Below are 17,823 nucleotides of genomic sequence, written 5' to 3'. Positions count from 1 at the left end.
ACTTTGCAGCATTCATTGGTTATGCTAGCTGTTAATTTTATTCAATACAATCAGTATAGTCATAAGAATTGAAAAAGAAAATCATTTTTGGTGATGAATGATGAGCAACAAAGGAACATGCATGCCAGATGGCACTTGAATAAGCTGTCCACTGTGATAGAAAAGGTTTAAAAAACAACAACAACAATGTTATCATAATTAATGTCATATTTTAGCTTCTGTGGTCATTTTTTACAAGCTAAACACTGCAAGACTGTTTTACAGTTGAAGCAAGGATAAAATATAAACGCTAGTGATGAGACACTTGCTGTAATGACTTCCAACTCAGACGGGACTTAAACCCACAACCACTGGCTTAGGAGAACAGTGCCTTATTCATTATGCCAGTGGTGCTTACTGATGTCCTTATTTAAGACTGATAGGGTTTTAATAGTCAATTATTTATTTTTGGAAAAAAAAATTGAAGCTGTTTACTGTGTTCTTTGCATTACCAAGTCCAGCAAGAAATGTGCTGGTACTATCCAGAGCTGTCAGTATGGATTATCATGCTATATTGCAGAAAATCAATTTGATGCAACTGCTTTACCAACAGTATGTTATTCTTTTCCATTGCTGTTTTGTTGGCTGACTGAAGGAAGATATGCAGTGCATTTGAATCAAAGCAGATGTGTGCTGACAACTTAAATGCACAATCATGTTTGTGTGTTTTCTTTCTTTCTTCCATCCTTTGTAATATCATATTAAATATTAAGGCTACAAGTTTATAATCAATGACTAATGACATAAGAAAAAAAGAAAAAACAGTATACAAAGATGCTCCAGGTGAGGCTTGAACTCACAACCTTGGCATTGCTCAACAGATACTGTCTTATAAGTACAGCGTGCTGACCAACTGCGCCACTGGAGCGCTTTGCAGCATTGATTGGTTATGCTAGATGTGGATTTTATTCAATGCAATCAGTACAGTCATAAGAATTGAAAAAGAAAATCATTTTTGGTGATGAATGATGAGCAACAAAGGAACATGCATGCCAGATGGCACTTGAATAAGCTGTCCACTGTGATAGAAAAGGTTTAAAAAACAACAACAACAATGTTATCATAATTAATGTCATATTTTAGCTTCTGTGGTCATTTTTTACAAGCTAAACACTGCAGGACTTTTTTACAGTTGAAGCAAGGATAAAATATAAACTCTAGTGATGAGACACTTGCTGTAATGACTTCCAACTCAGACGGGACTTAAACCCACAACCACTGGCTTAGGAGAACAGTGCCTTATTCATTATGCCAGTGGTGCTTACTGATGTCATTATTTAAGACTGATAGGGTTTTAATAGTCAATTATTTATTTTTGAAAACAAATTGAAGCTGTTTACTGTGTTCTTTGCATTACCAAGTCCAGCAAGAAATGTGCTGGTACTATCCAGAGCTGTCAGTATGGATTATCATGCTATATTGCAGAAAATCAATTTGATGCAACTGCTTTACCAACAGTATGTTATTCTTTTCCATTGCTGTTTTGTTGGCTGACTGAAGGAAGATATGCAGTGCATTTGAATCAAAGCAGATGTGTGCTGACAACTTAAATGCACAATCATGTTTGTGTGTTTTCTTTCTTTCTTCCATCCTTTGTAATATCATATTAAATATTAAGGCTACAAGTTTATAATCAATGACTAATGACATAAGAAAAGGAAAAAAAAACAGTATACAAAGATGCTTTAGGTGAGGCTTGAACTCACAACCTTGGCATTGCTCAACAGATACTGTTTTATAAGTACCGCATGCTGACCAACTGCGCCACTGGAGCGCTTTGCAGCATTGATTGGTTATGCTAGATGTGGATTTTATTCAATGCAATCAGTACAGTCATAAGAATTGAAAAAGAAAATCATTTTTGGTGATGAATGATGAGCAACAAAGGAACATGCATGCCAGATGGCACTTGAATAAGCTGTCCACTGTGATAGAAAAGGTTTAAAAAACAACAACAACAACAATGTTATCATAATTAATGTCATATTTTAGCTTCTGTGGTCATTTTTTACAAGCTAAACACTGCAGGACTGTTTTACAGTTGAAGCAAGGATAAAATATAAACTCTAGTGATGAGACACTTGCTGTAATGACTTCCAACTCAGACGGGACTTAAACCCACAACCACTGGCTTAGGAGAACAGTGCCTTATTCATTATGCCAGTGGTGCTTACTGATGTCATTATTTAAGACTGATAGGGTTTTAATAGTCAATTATTTATTTTTGAAAACAAATTGAAGCTGTTTACTGTGTTCTTTGCATTACCAAGTCCAGCAAGAAATGTGCTGGTACTATCCAGAGCTGTCAGTATGGATTATCATGCTATATTGCAGAAAATCAATTTGATGCAACTGCTTTACCAACAGTATGTTATTCTTTTCCATTGCTGTTTTGTTGGCTGACTGAAGGAAGATATGCAGTGCATTTGAATCAAAGCAGATGTGTGCTGACAACTTAAATGCACAATCATGTTTGTGTGTTTTCTTTCTTTCTTCCATCCTTTGTAATATCATATTAAATATTAAGGCTACAAGTTTATAATCAATGACTAATGACATAAGAAAAGGAAAAAAAAACAGTATACAAAGATGCTCCAGGTGAGGCTTGAACTCACAACCTTGGCATTGCTCAACAGATACTGTCTTATAAGTACCGCATGCTGACCAACTGCGCCACTGGAGCGCTTTGCAACGTTGGTTGGTTATGCTAGATGTGGATTTTATTCAATGCAATCAGTACAGTCATAAGAATTGAAAAAGAAAATCATTTTTGGTGATGAATGATGAGCAACAAAGGAACATGCATGCCAGATGGTACTTAAATAAGATGTCCACAGTGATAGAAAATGTTTAAAAAAAACAACAACAATGTAATCATAATAAATGTCATATTTTAGCTTCTGTGGTCATTTTTTGCAAGCTAAACACTGCAATACTGTTTTACAGTCGAAGCAAGGATAAAATATCAATTCTAGTGATGAGACACTTGCTGTAATGACTTCCACCCCATATGGAACTTGGACCCCCTGTCTTAGGAGGGCAGTGACTTATCCATTATGCCAGTGGTGCTTACTGATGTTCTTATTTAAGACTGTTAGGTTTTTAATAGTTAATTATTTATTTTTGAGGAAAAAGTGAAGCTGTTGACTGTGTTCTTTGCATTACCAAGTCCAGCAAGAAATGTGCTAGTACTATCCAGAGCTGTCAGTATGGATTATCATGCTATATTGCAGAAAATCAATTTGATGCAACTGCTTTACCAACAGTATGTTAATCTTTTCCATTGCTGTTTTGTTGGCTGACTGAAGGAAGATATGCAGTGCATTTGAACGAAAGCAGATGTGTGCTGACAACTTAAATGCACAATCATGTTTGTGTTTTTTCTTTCTTTCTTCCATCCTTTGTAATATCATATTAAATATTAAGGTAGCAGTTTATAATCAATGACTAATGACATAAAAAAAGGAAAAAAAAACATTATACAAAGCTGCTCCAAGTGAGGCTTGAACTCACAACAGATACTGTCTTATAAGTACCGCGCGCTGACCAATTGTGCCACTGGAGCACTTTGCAGCATTAATTGGTTATGCTAGATGTGGATTTTATTCAATACAATCAGTACAGTCATAAGAATTGAAAAAGAAAATCATTTTTGGTGATGAATGATGAGCAACAAAGGAACATGCATGTCAGATGCCACTTGAATAAGCTGTCCACTGTGATAGAAAAGGTTTAAAAAACAACAACAACAATGTTATCCTAATTAATGTCATATTTTAGCTTCTGTGGTCATTTTTTACAAGCTAAACACTGCAAGACTGTTTTACAGTTGAAGCAAGGATAAAATATCAATTCTAGTGATGAGACACTTGCTGTAATGACTTCCACCCCATATGGAACTTGGACCCCCTGTCTTAGGAGGGCAGTGACTTATCCATTATGCCAGTGGTGCTTACTGATGTTCTTATTTAAGACTGTTAGGTTTTAAATAGTCAATTATTTATTTTTGAAAAAAAGTGAAGCTGTTTACTGTGTTCTTTGCATTACCAAGTCCAGCAAGAAATGTGCTGGTACTATCCAGAGCTGTCAGTATGGATTATCATGCTATATTGCAGAAAATCAATTTGATGCAACTGCTTTACCAACAGTATGTTAATCTTTCCCATTGCTGTTTTGTTGGCTGACTGAAGGAAGATATGCAGTGCATTTGAACCAAAGCAGATGTGTGCTTACAACTTAAATGCACAATCATGTTTGTGTTTTTTCTTTCTTTCTTCCATCCTTTGTAATATCATATTAAATATTAAGGCTACAAGTTTATAATCAATGACTAATGACATAAGAAAAGGAAAAAAAACAGTATACAAATATGCTCCAGGTGAGGCTTGAACTCACAACTTCGGCATTGCTCAACAGATACTGTCTTATAAGTACCATGTGCTGACCAACTGCGCCACTGGAGCGCTTTGCAACATTGATTGGTTATGCTAGATGCGGATTTTATTCAATGCAATCAGTACAGTCATAAGAATTGAAAAAGAAAATCATTTTTGGTGATGAATGATGAGCAACAAAGGAACATGCATGCCAGATGGCACTTGAATAAGCTGTCCACTGTGATAGAAAAGGTTTAAAAAACAACAACAACAATGTTATCCTAATTAATGTCATATTTTAGCTTCTGTGGTCATTTTTTACAAGCTAAACACTGCAAGACTGTTTTACAGTTGAAGCAAGGATAAAATATCAACTCTAGTGATGAGACACTTGCTGTAATGACTTCCAACTCAGACGGGACTTAAACCCACAACCACTGGCTTAGGAGAACAGTGCCTTATCCATTATGCCAGTGGTGCTTACTGATGTCCTTATTTAAGACTGTTAGGTTTTTAATAGTCAATTATTTATTTTTGAAAAAAAGTGAAGCTGTTTACTGTGTTCTTTGCATTACCAAGTCCAGCAAGAAATGTGCTGGTACTATCCAAAGCTGTAAGTATGGATTATCATGCTATATTGCAGAAAATCAATTTGATGCAACTGCTTTACCAACAGTATGTTAATCTTTTCTATTGCTGTTTTGATGGCTGACTGAAGGAAGATATGCAGTGCATTTGAACCAAAGCAGATGTGTGCTGACAACTTAAATGCACAATCATGTTTGTGTTTTTTCTTTTTTTCTTTCTTCCATCCTTTGTAATATCATATTAAATATTAAGGTAGCAGTTTATAATCAATGACTAATGACATAAGAAAAGGAAAAAAAACTGTATACAAAAATGCTCCAGGTGAGGCTTGAACACACAACCTTGGCATTGCTCAACAGATACTGTCTTATAAGTTTCGCGCGCTGACCAATTGCACCACTGGAGCTCTTTGCAGCATTAATTGTTTATGCTAGATGTGGATTTTATTCAATACAATCAGTACAGTCATAAGAATTGAAAAAGAAAATCATTTTTGGTGATGAATGATGAGCAACAAAGGAACATGCATGCCAGATGGCACTTGAATAAGCTGTCCACGGTGATAGAAAAGGTTTAAAAAACAACAGCAACAATGTTATCATAATTAATGTCATATTTTAGCTTCTGTGGTCACTTTTTACAAGCTAAACACTGCAAGACTGTTTTACAGTTGAAGCAAGGATAAAATATCAACTCTACTGATGAGACACTTGCTGTAATGATTCCAACTCAGACGGGACTTAAACCCACAACCACTGGCTTAGGAGAACAGTGCCTTATCCATTATGCCAGTTGTGCTCACTGATGTCCTTATTTAAGACTGTTAGGTTTTTAATAGTCAATTATTTATTTTTGAAAAAAAGTGAAGCTGTTTACTGTGTTCTTTGCATTACCAAGTCCAGCAAGAAATGTGCTGGTACTATCCAGAGCTGTCAGTATGGATTATCATGCTATATTGCAGAAAATCTATTTGATGCAACTGCTTTACCAACAGTATGTTAATCTTTTCCATTGCTGTTTTGTTGGCTGACTGAAGGAAGATATGCAGTGCATTTGAACCAAAGCAGATGTGTGCTGACAACTTAAATGCACAATCATGTTTGTGTTTTTTCTTTTTTTCTTTCTTCCATCCTTTGTAATATCATATTAAATATTAAGGTAGCAGTTTATAATCAATGACTAATGACATAAGAAAAGGAAAAAAAAACTGTATACAAAGATGCTCCAGGTGAGGCTTGAACACACAACCTCGGCATTGCTCAACAGATACTGTCTTATAAGTTTCGCGCGCTGACCAATTGCGCCAGTGGAGCTCTTTGCAGCATTAATTGGTTATGCTAGATGTGGATTTTATTCAATACAATCAGTACAGTCATAAGAGTTGAAAAAGAAAATCATTTTTGGTGATGAATGATGAGCAACAAAGGAACATGCATGCCAGATGGCACTTGAATAAGCTGTCCACGGTGATAGAAAAGGTTTAAAAAACAATAACAACAATGTTATCATAAATAATGTCATATTTTAGCTTCTGTGGTCACTTTTTACAAGCTAACACTGCAAGACTGTTTTACAGTTGAAGCAAGGATAAAATATCAACTCTACTGATGAGACACTTGCTGTAATGACTTCCAACTCAGACGGGACTTAAACCCACAACCACTGGCTTAGGAGAACAGTGCCTTATCCATTATGCCAGTGGTGCTCACTGATGTCCTTATTTAAGACTGTTAGGTTTTTAATAGTCAATTATTTATTTTTGAAAAAAAGTGAAGCTGTTTACTGTGTTCTTTGCATTACCAAGTCCAGCAAGAAATGTGCTGGTACTATCCAGAGCTGTAAGTATGGATTATCATGCTATATTGCAGAAAATCAATTTGATGCAACTGCTTTACCAACAGTATGTTAATCTTTTCCATTGCTGTTTTGATGGCTGACTGAAGGAAGATATGCAGTGCATTTGAACCAAAGCAGATGTGTGCTGACAACTTAAATGCACAATCATGTTTGTGTTTTTTCTTTTTTTCTTTCTTCCATCCTTTGTAATATCATATTAAATATTAAGGTAGCAGTTTATAATCAATGACTAATGACATAAGAAAAGGAAAAAAAACTGTATACAAAAATGCTCCAGGTGAGGCTTGAACACACAACCTTGGCATTGCTCAACAGATACTGTCTTATAAGTTTCGCGCGCTGACCAATTGCACCACTGGAGCTCTTTGCAGCATTAATTGTTTATGCTAGATGTGGATTTTATTCAATACAATCAGTACAGTCATAAGAATTGAAAAAGAAAATCATTTTTGGTGATGAATGATGAGCAACAAAGGAACATGCATGCCAGATGGCACTTGAATAAGCTGTCCACGGTGATAGAAAAGGTTTAAAAAACAACAGCAACAATGTTATCATAATTAATGTCATATTTTAGCTTCTGTGGTCACTTTTTACAAGCTAAACACTGCAAGACTGTTTTACAGTTGAAGCAAGGATAAAATATCAACTCTACTGATGAGACACTTGCTGTAATGATTCCAACTCAGACGGGACTTAAACCCACAACCACTGGCTTAGGAGAACAGTGCCTTATCCATTATGCCAGTTGTGCTCACTGATGTCCTTATTTAAGACTGTTAGGTTTTTAATAGTCAATTATTTATTTTTGAAAAAAAGTGAAGCTGTTTACTGTGTTCTTTGCATTACCAAGTCCAGCAAGAAATGTGCTGGTACTATCCAGAGCTGTCAGTATGGATTATCATGCTATATTGCAGAAAATCTATTTGATGCAACTGCTTTACCAACAGTATGTTAATCTTTTCCATTGCTGTTTTGTTGGCTGACTGAAGGAAGATATGCAGTGCATTTGAACCAAAGCAGATGTGTGCTGACAACTTAAATGCACAATCATGTTTGTGTTTTTTCTTTTTTTCTTTCTTCCATCCTTTGTAATATCATATTAAATATTAAGGTAGCAGTTTATAATCAATGACTAATGACATAAGAAAAGGAAAAAAAAACTGTATACAAAGATGCTCCAGGTGAGGCTTGAACACACAACCTCGGCATTGCTCAACAGATACTGTCTTATAAGTTTCGCGCGCTGACCAATTGCGCCAGTGGAGCTCTTTGCAGCATTAATTGGTTATGCTAGATGTGGATTTTATTCAATGCAATCAGTACAGTCATAAGAATTGAAAAAGAAAATCATTTTTGGTGATGAATGATGAGCAACAAAGGAACATGCATGCCAGATGGCACTTGAATAAGCTGTCCACTGTGATAGAAAAGGTTTAAAAAACAACAACAACAACAATGTTATCTTAATTAATGTCATATTTTAGCTTCTGTGGTCATTTTTTACAAGCTAAACACTGCAGGACTGTTTTACAGTTGAAGCAAGGATAAAATATAAACTCTAGTGATGAGACACTTGCTGTAATGACTTCCAACTCAGACGGGACTTAAACCCACAACCACTGGCTTAGGAGAACAGTGCCTTATTCATTATGCCAGTGGTGCTTACTGATGTCATTATTTAAGACTGATAGGGTTTTAATAGTCAATTATTTATTTTTGAAAACAAATTGAAGCTGTTTACTGTGTTCTTTGCATTACCAAGTCCAGCAAGAAATGTGCTGGTACTATCCAGAGCTGTCAGTATGGATTATCATGCTATATTGCAGAAAATCAATTTGATGCAACTGCTTTACCAACAGTATGTTATTCTTTTCCATTGCTGTTTTGTTGGCTGACTGAAGGAAGATATGCAGTGCATTTGAATCAAAGCAGATGTGTGCTGACAACTTAAATGCACAATCATGTTTGTGTGTTTTCTTTCTTTCTTCCATCCTTTGTAATATCATATTAAATATTAAGGCTACAAGTTTATAATCAATGACAAATGACATAAGAAAAGGAAAAAAAAACAGTATACAAAGATGCTCCAGGTGAGGCTTGAACTCACAACCTTGGCATTGCTCAACAGATACTGTCTTATAAGTACCGCATGCTGACCAACTGCGCCACTGGAGCGCTTTGCAACGTTGGTTGGTTATGCTAGATGTGGATTTTATTCAATGCAATCAGTACAGTCATAAGAATTGAAAAAGAAAATCATTTTTGGTGATGAATGATGAGCAACAAAGGAACATGCATGCCAGATGGTACTTAAATAAGATGTCCACAGTGATAGAAAATGTTTAAAAAAAACAACAACAATGTAATCATAATAAATGTCATATTTTAGCTTCTGTGGTCATTTTTTGCAAGCTAAACACTGCAATACTGTTTTACAGTCGAAGCAAGGATAAAATATCAATTCTAGTGATGAGACACTTGCTGTAATGACTTCCACCCCATATGGAACTTGGACCCCCTGTCTTAGGAGGGCAGTGACTTATCCATTATGCCAGTGGTGCTTACTGATGTTCTTATTTAAGACTGTTAGGTTTTTAATAGTCAATTATTTATTTTTGAGGAAAAAGTGAAGCTGTTGACTGTGTTCTTTGCATTACCAAGTCCAGCAAGAAATGTGCTAGTACTATCCAGAGCTGTCAGTATGGATTATCATGCTATATTGCAGAAAATCAATTTGATGCAACTGCTTTACCAACAGTATGTTAATCTTTTCCATTGCTGTTTTGTTGGCTGACTGAAGGAAGATATGCAGTGCATTTGAACGAAAGCAGATGTGTGCTGACAACTTAAATGCACAATCATGTTTGTGTTTTTTCTTTCTTTCTTCCATCCTTTGTAATATCATATTAAATATTAAGGTAGCAGTTTATAATCAATGACTAATGACATAAAAAAAGGAAAAAAAAACATTATACAAAGCTGCTCCAAGTGAGGCTTGAACTCACAACAGATACTGTCTTATAAGTACCGCGCGCTGACCAATTGCGCCACTGGAGCACTTTGCAGCATTAATTGGTTATGCTAGATGTGGATTTTATTCAATACAATCAGTACAGTCATAAGAATTGAAAAAGAAAATCATTTTTGGTGATGAATGATGAGCAACAAAGGAACATGCATGTCAGATGCCACTTGAATAAGCTGTCCACTGTGATAGAAAAGGTTTAAAAAACAACAACAACAACAATGTTATCCTAATTAATGTCATATTTTAGCTTCTGTGGTCATTTTTTACAAGCTAAACACTGCAAGACTGTTTTACAGTTGAAGCAAGGATAAAATATCAATTCTAGTGATGAGACACTTGCTGTAATGACTTCCACCCCATATGGAACTTGGACCCCCTGTCTTAGGAGGGCAGTGACTTATCCATTATGCCAGTGGTGCTTACTGATGTTCTTATTTAAGACTGTTAGGTTTTTAATAGTCAATTATTTATTTTTGAAAAAAAGTGAAGCTGTTTACTGTGTTCTTTGCATTACCAAGTCCAGCAAGAAATGTGCTGGTACTATCCAGAGCTGTCAGTATGGATTATCATGCTATATTGCAGAAAATCAATTTGATGCAACTGCTTTACCAACAGTATGTTAATCTTTCCCATTGCTGTTTTGTTGGCTGACTGAAGGAAGATATGCAGTGCATTTGAACCAAAGCAGATGTGTGCTTACAACTTAAATGCACAATCATGTTTGTGTTTTTTCTTTCTTTCTTCCATCCTTTGTAATATCATATTAAATATTAAGGCTACAAGTTTATAATCAATGACTAATGACATAAGAAAAGGAAAAAAAACAGTATACAAATATGCTCCAGGTGAGGCTTGAACTCACAACCTCGGCATTGCTCAACAGATACTGTCTTATAAGTACCACGTGCTGACCAACTGCGCCACTGGAGCGCTTTGCAACATTGATTGGTTATGCTAGATGTGGATTTTATTCAATGCAATCAGTACAGTCATAAGAATTGAAAAAGAAAATCATTTTTGGTGATGAATGATGAGCAACAAAGGAACATGCATGCCAGATGGCACTTGAATAAGCTGTCCACTGTGATAGAAAAGGTTTAAAAAACAACAACAACAATGTTATCCTAATTAATGTCATATTTTAGCTTCTGTGGTCATTTTTTACAAGCTAAACACTGCAAGACTGTTTTACAGTTGAAGCAAGGATAAAATATCAACTCTAGTGATGAGACACTTGCTGTAATGACTTCCAACTCAGACGGGACTTAAACCCACAACCACTGGCTTAGGAGAACAGTGCCTTATCCATTATGCCAGTGGTGCTTACTGATGTCCTTATTTAAGACTGTTAGGTTTTTAATAGTCAATTATTTATTTTTGAAAAAAAGTGAAGCTGTTTACTGTGTTCTTTGCATTACCAAGTCCAGCAAGAAATGTGCTGGTACTATCCAAAGCTGTAAGTATGGATTATCATGCTATATTGCAGAAAATCAATTTGATGCAACTGCTTTACCAACAGTATGTTAATCTTTTCCATTGCTGTTTTGATGGCTGACTGAAGGAAGATATGCAGTGCATTTGAACCAAAGCAGATGTGTGCTGACAACTTAAATGCACAATCATGTTTGTGTTTTTTCTTTTTTTCTTTCTTCCATCCTTTGTAATATCATATTAAATATTAAGGTAGCAGTTTATAATCAATGACTAATGACATAAGAAAAGGAAAAAAAACTGTATACAAAAATGCTCCAGGTGAGGCTTGAACACACAACCTTGGCATTGCTCAACAGATACTGTCTTATAAGTTTCGCGCGCTGACCAATTGCACCACTGGAGCTCTTTGCAGCATTAATTGTTTATGCTAGATGTGGATTTTATTCAATACAATCAGTACAGTCATAAGAATTGAAAAAGAAAATCATTTTTGGTGATGAATGATGAGCAACAAAGGAACATGCATGCCAGATGGCACTTGAATAAGCTGTCCACGGTGATAGAAAAGGTTTAAAAAACAACAGCAACAATGTTATCATAATTAATGTCATATTTTAGCTTCTGTGGTCACTTTTTACAAGCTAAACACTGCAAGACTGTTTTACAGTTGAAGCAAGGATAAAATATCAACTCTACTGATGAGACACTTGCTGTAATGATTCCAACTCAGACGGGACTTAAACCCACAACCACTGGCTTAGGAGAACAGTGCCTTATCCATTATGCCAGTTGTGCTCACTGATGTCCTTATTTAAGACTGTTAGGTTTTTAATAGTCAATTATTTATTTTTGAAAAAAAGTGAAGCTGTTTACTGTGTTCTTTGCATTACCAAGTCCAGCAAGAAATGTGCTGGTACTATCCAGAGCTGTCAGTATGGATTATCATGCTATATTGCAGAAAATCTATTTGATGCAACTGCTTTACCAACAGTATGTTAATCTTTTCCATTGCTGTTTTGTTGGCTGACTGAAGGAAGATATGCAGTGCATTTGAACCAAAGCAGATGTGTGCTGACAACTTAAATGCACAATCATGTTTGTGTTTTTTCTTTTTTTCTTTCTTCCATCCTTTGTAATATCATATTAAATATTAAGGTAGCAGTTTATAATCAATGACTAATGACATAAGAAAAGGAAAAAAAAACTGTATACAAAGATGCTCCAGGTGAGGCTTGAACACACAACCTCGGCATTGCTCAACAGATACTGTCTTATAAGTTTCGCGCGCTGACCAATTGCGCCAGTGGAGCTCTTTGCAGCATTAATTGGTTATGCTAGATGTGGATTTTATTCAATACAATCAGTACAGTCATAAGAATTGAAAAAGAAAATCATTTTTGGTGATGAATGATGAGCAACAAAGGAACATGCATGCCAGATGGCACTTGAATAAGCTGTCCACGGTGATAGAAAAGGTTTAAAAACAGCAACAACAATGTTATCATAAATAATGTCATATTTTAGCTTCTGTGGTCACTTTTTACAAGCTAAACACTGCAAGACCGTTTTACAGTTGAAGCAAGGATAAAATATCAACTCTACTGATGAGACACTTGCTGTAATGACTTCCAACTCAGACGGGACTTAAACCCACAACCACTGGCTTAGGAGAACAGTGCCTTATCCATTATGCCAGTGGTGCTCACTGATGTCCTTATTTAAGACTGTTAGGTTTTTAATAGTCAATTATTTATTTTTGAAAAAAAGTGAAGCTGTTTACTGTGTTCTTTGCATTACCAAGTCCAGCAAGAAATGTGCTGGTACTATCCAGAGCTGTAAGTATGGATTATCATGCTATATTGCAGAAAATCAATTTGATGCAACTGCTTTAGCAACAGTATGTTAATCTTTTCCATTGCTGTTTTGATGGCTGACTGAAGGAAGATATGCAGTGCATTTGAACCAAAGCAGATGTGTGCTGACAACTTAAATGCACAATCATGTTTGTGTTTTTTCTTTTTTTCTTTCTTCCATCCTTTGTAATATCATATTAAATATTAAGGTAGCAGTTTATAATCAATGACTAATGACATAAGAAAAGGAAAAAAAACTGTATACAAAAATGCTCCAGGTGAGGCTTGAACACACAACCTTGGCATTGCTCAACAGATACTGTCTTATAAGTTTCGCGCGCTGACCAATTGCACCACTGGAGCTCTTTGCAGCATTAATTGTTTATGCTAGATGTGGATTTTATTCAATACAATCAGTACAGTCATAAGAATTGAAAAAGAAAATCATTTTTGGTGATGAATGATGAGCAACAAAGGAACATGCATGCCAGATGGCACTTGAATAAGCTGTCCACGGTGATAGAAAAGGTTTAAAAAACAACAGCAACAATGTTATCATAATTAATGTCATATTTTAGCTTCTGTGGTCACTTTTTACAAGCTAAACACTGCAAGACTGTTTTACAGTTGAAGCAAGGATAAAATATCAACTCTACTGATGAGACACTTGCTGTAATGATTCCAACTCAGACGGGACTTAAACCCACAACCACTGGCTTAGGAGAACAGTGCCTTATCCATTATGCCAGTTGTGCTCACTGATGTCCTTATTTAAGACTGTTAGGTTTTTAATAGTCAATTATTTATTTTTGAAAAAAAGTGAAGCTGTTTACTGTGTTCTTTGCATTACCAAGTCCAGCAAGAAATGTGCTGGTACTATCCAGAGCTGTCAGTATGGATTATCATGCTATATTGCAGAAAATCTATTTGATGCAACTGCTTTACCAACAGTATGTTAATCTTTTCCATTGCTGTTTTGTTGGCTGACTGAAGGAAGATATGCAGTGCATTTGAACCAAAGCAGATGTGTGCTGACAACTTAAATGCACAATCATGTTTGTGTTTTTTCTTTTTTTCTTTCTTCCATCCTTTGTAATATCATATTAAATATTAAGGTAGCAGTTTATAATCAATGACTAATGACATAAGAAAAGGAAAAAAAAACTGTATACAAAGATGCTCCAGGTGAGGCTTGAACACACAACCTCGGCATTGCTCAACAGATACTGTCTTATAAGTTTCGCGCGCTGACCAATTGCGCCAGTGGAGCTCTTTGCAGCATTAATTGGTTATGCTAGATGTGGATTTTATTCAATACAATCAGTACAGTCATAAGAGTTGAAAAAGAAAATCATTTTTGGTGATGAATGATGAGCAACAAAGGAACATGCATGCCAGATGGCACTTGAATAAGCTGTCCACGGTGATAGAAAAGGTTTAAAAAACAATAACAACAATGTTATCATAAATAATGTCATATTTTAGCTTCTGTGGTCACTTTTTACAAGCTAACACTGCAAGACTGTTTTACAGTTGAAGCAAGGATAAAATATCAACTCTACTGATGAGACACTTGCTGTAATGACTTCCAACTCAGACGGGACTTAAACCCACAACCACTGGCTTAGGAGAACAGTGCCTTATCCATTATGCCAGTGGTGCTCACTGATGTCCTTATTTAAGACTGTTAGTTTTTTAATAGTCAATTATTTATTTTTGAAAAAAAGTGAAGCTGTTTACTGTGTTCTTTGCATTACCAAGTCCAGCAAGAAATGTGCTGGTACTATCCAGAGCTGTCAGTATGGATTATCATGCTATATTGCAGAAAATCAATTTGATGCAACTGCTTTACCAACAGTATGTTAATCTTTTCCATTGCTGTTTTGTTGGCTGACTGAAGGAAGATATGCAGTGCATTTGAACCAAAGCAGATGTGTGCTGACAACTTAAATGCACAATCATGTTTGTGTTTTTTCTTTCTTTCTTCCATCCTTTGTAATATCATATTAAATATTAAGGTAGCAGTTTATAATCAATGACTAATGACATAAGAAAAGGAAAAAAAAATAGTATACAAAGATGCTCCAGGTGAGGCTTGACCTCACAACCTTGGCATTGCTCAACAGATACTGTCTTAATAGTTTCGCGCGCTGACCAATTGCGCCACTGGAGCACTTTGCAGCAATAATTGGTTATGCTAGATGTGGATTTTATTCAATACAATCAGTACATTCATAATAATTGAAAAAGAAAATCATTTTTGGTGATGAATGATGAGCAACAAAGGAACATGCATGCCAGATGGCACTTGAATAAGCTGTCCACGGTGATAGAAAAGGTTTAAAAAACAACAACAACAATGTTATCATAATAAATGTCATATTTTAGCTTCTGTGGTAATTTTTTACAAGCTAAACACTGCAAGACTGTTTTACAGTTGAAGCAAGGATAAAATATCAACTCTAGTGATGAGACACTTGCTGTAATGACTTCCAACTCAGACGGAACTTAAACCCACAACCACTGGCTTAGGAGAACAGTGCCTTATCCATTATGCCAGTGGTGCTTACTGATGTCCTTATTTAAGACTGATAGGCTTTTAATAGTCAATTATTTATTTTTGAAAAAAAGTGAAGCTGTTTACTGTGTTCTTTGCATTACCAAGTCCAGCAAGAAATGTGCTGGTACTATCCAGAGCTGTCAGTATGGATTATCATGCTCTATTGCAGAAAATCAATTTGATGCAACTGCTTTGCCAACAGTATGTTAATCTTTTCCATTGCTGTTTTGTTGTCTGACTGAAGGAAGATATGCAGTGCATTTGAACCAAAGCAGATGTGTGCTGACAACTTAAATGCACAATCATGTTTGTGTTTTTTCTTTCTTTCTTGAATCCTTTGTAATATCATATTAAATATTAAGGTAGCAGTTTATAATCAATGACTAATGACATAAGAAAAGGGAAAAAAAAACAGTATACAAAGATGCTCCAGGTGAGGCTTGACCTCACAACCTTGGCATTGCTCAACAGATACTGTCTTATAAGTTTCGCGCGCTGACCAATTGCGCCACTGGAGCACTTTGCAGCATTAATTGGTTATGCTAGATGTGGATTTTATTCAATACAATCAGTACATTCATAAGAATTGAAAAAGAAAATCATTTATGGTGATGAATGATGAGCAACAAAGGGACATGCATGCCAGATGGCACTTGAATAAGCTGTCCACGGTGATAGAAAAGGTTTAAAAAACAACAACAACAACAATGTTATCATAATAAATGTCATATTTTAGCTTCTGTGGTCATTTTTTACAAGCTAAACACTGCAAGACTGTTTTACAGTTGAAGCAAGGATAAAATATCAACTCTAGTGATGAGACACTTGCTGTAATGACTTCCAACTCAGACGGGACATAAACCCACAACCACTGGCTTAGGAGAACAGTGCCTTATCCATTATGCCAGTGGTGCTTACTGATGTCCTTATTTAAGACTGATAGGTTTTTAATAGTCAATAATTTATTTTTGAAAAAAAGTGAAGCTGTTTACTGTGTTCTTTGCATTACCAAGTCCAGCAAGAAATGTGCTGGTACTATCCAGAGCTGTCAGTATGGATTATCATGCTATATTGCAGAAAATCAATTTGATGCAACTGCTTTACCAACAGTATGTTAATCTTTTCCATTGCTGTTTTGTTGGCTGACTGAAGGAAGATATGCAGTGCATTTGAACCAAAGCAGATGTGTGCTGACAACTTAAATGCACAATCATGTTTGTGTTTTTTCTTTCTTTCTTCCATCCTTTGTAATATCATATTAAATATTAAGGTAGCAGTTTATAATCAATGACTAATGACATAAGAAAAGGAAAAAAAAAAAGTATACAAAGATGCTCCAGGTGAGGCTTGAACTCACAACCTCGGCATTGCTCAACAGATACTGTCTTATAAGTACCGCGCGCTGACCAATTGCGCCACTGGAGCACTTTGCAGCGTTACTTGGTTATGCTAGATGTGGATTTTATTCAATACAATCAGTACAGTCATAAGAATTGAAAATGAAAATCCTTTTTGGTGATGAATGATGAGCAACAAAGGAACATGCATGCTAGAAGCACTTGAATAAGCTGTCCACGGTGATAGAAAGGTTTAAAAAACAACAACAACAATGTTATCATAATTAATGTCATATTTTAGCTTCTGTGGTCATTTTTTACAAGCTAAACACTGCAAGACATTTTTACAGTTGAAGCAAGGATAAAATATCAACTCTAGTGATGAGACACTTGCTGTAATGACTTCCAACTCAGACGGGACTTAAAACCCACAACCACTGGATTAGGAGTACAGTGCCTTATCCATTATGCCAGTGATGCTTACTGATGTCCTTATTTAAGACTGATAGGTTTTTAATAGTCAATTATTTATTTTTGAAAAAAAATTGAAGCTGTTTACTGTGTTCTTTGCATTACCAAGTCCAGCAAGAAATGTGCTGGTACTATCCAGAGCTGTCAGTATGGATTATCATGCTATATTGCAGAAAATCAATTTGATGCAACTGCTTTACCAACAGTATGTTATTCTTTTCCATTGCTGTTTTGTTGGCTGACTGAAGGAAGATATGCAGTGCATGTGAACCAAAGC

At 35.7% G+C, this 17,823-nt stretch overlaps 2 non-coding genes across 2 annotated transcripts; both read right to left on the bottom strand.

Annotated features, from left to right (window-relative positions):
• Positions 1–10,728: 10,728 nt before the first annotated feature.
• Positions 10,729–10,821, bottom strand: TRNAI-UAU (transfer RNA isoleucine (anticodon UAU)). Its single transcript is given in 2 exon segments — positions 10,729–10,764; positions 10,784–10,821. It is a non-coding gene; the product is annotated as a tRNA-Ile (tRNA).
• A 6,249-nt stretch (positions 10,822–17,070) lies between these two features.
• Positions 17,071–17,163, bottom strand: TRNAI-UAU (transfer RNA isoleucine (anticodon UAU)). Its single transcript is given in 2 exon segments — positions 17,071–17,106; positions 17,126–17,163. It is a non-coding gene; the product is annotated as a tRNA-Ile (tRNA).
• Positions 17,164–17,823: the final 660 nt, after the last annotated feature.

This window comes from Pseudophryne corroboree, chromosome 4 (genome assembly GCF_028390025.1).
Source record: "Pseudophryne corroboree isolate aPseCor3 chromosome 4, aPseCor3.hap2, whole genome shotgun sequence".
Classification (NCBI taxonomy): domain Eukaryota; kingdom Metazoa; phylum Chordata; class Amphibia; order Anura; family Myobatrachidae; genus Pseudophryne; species Pseudophryne corroboree.
This window is presented reverse-complemented; position numbering and strand designations above follow the sequence as displayed.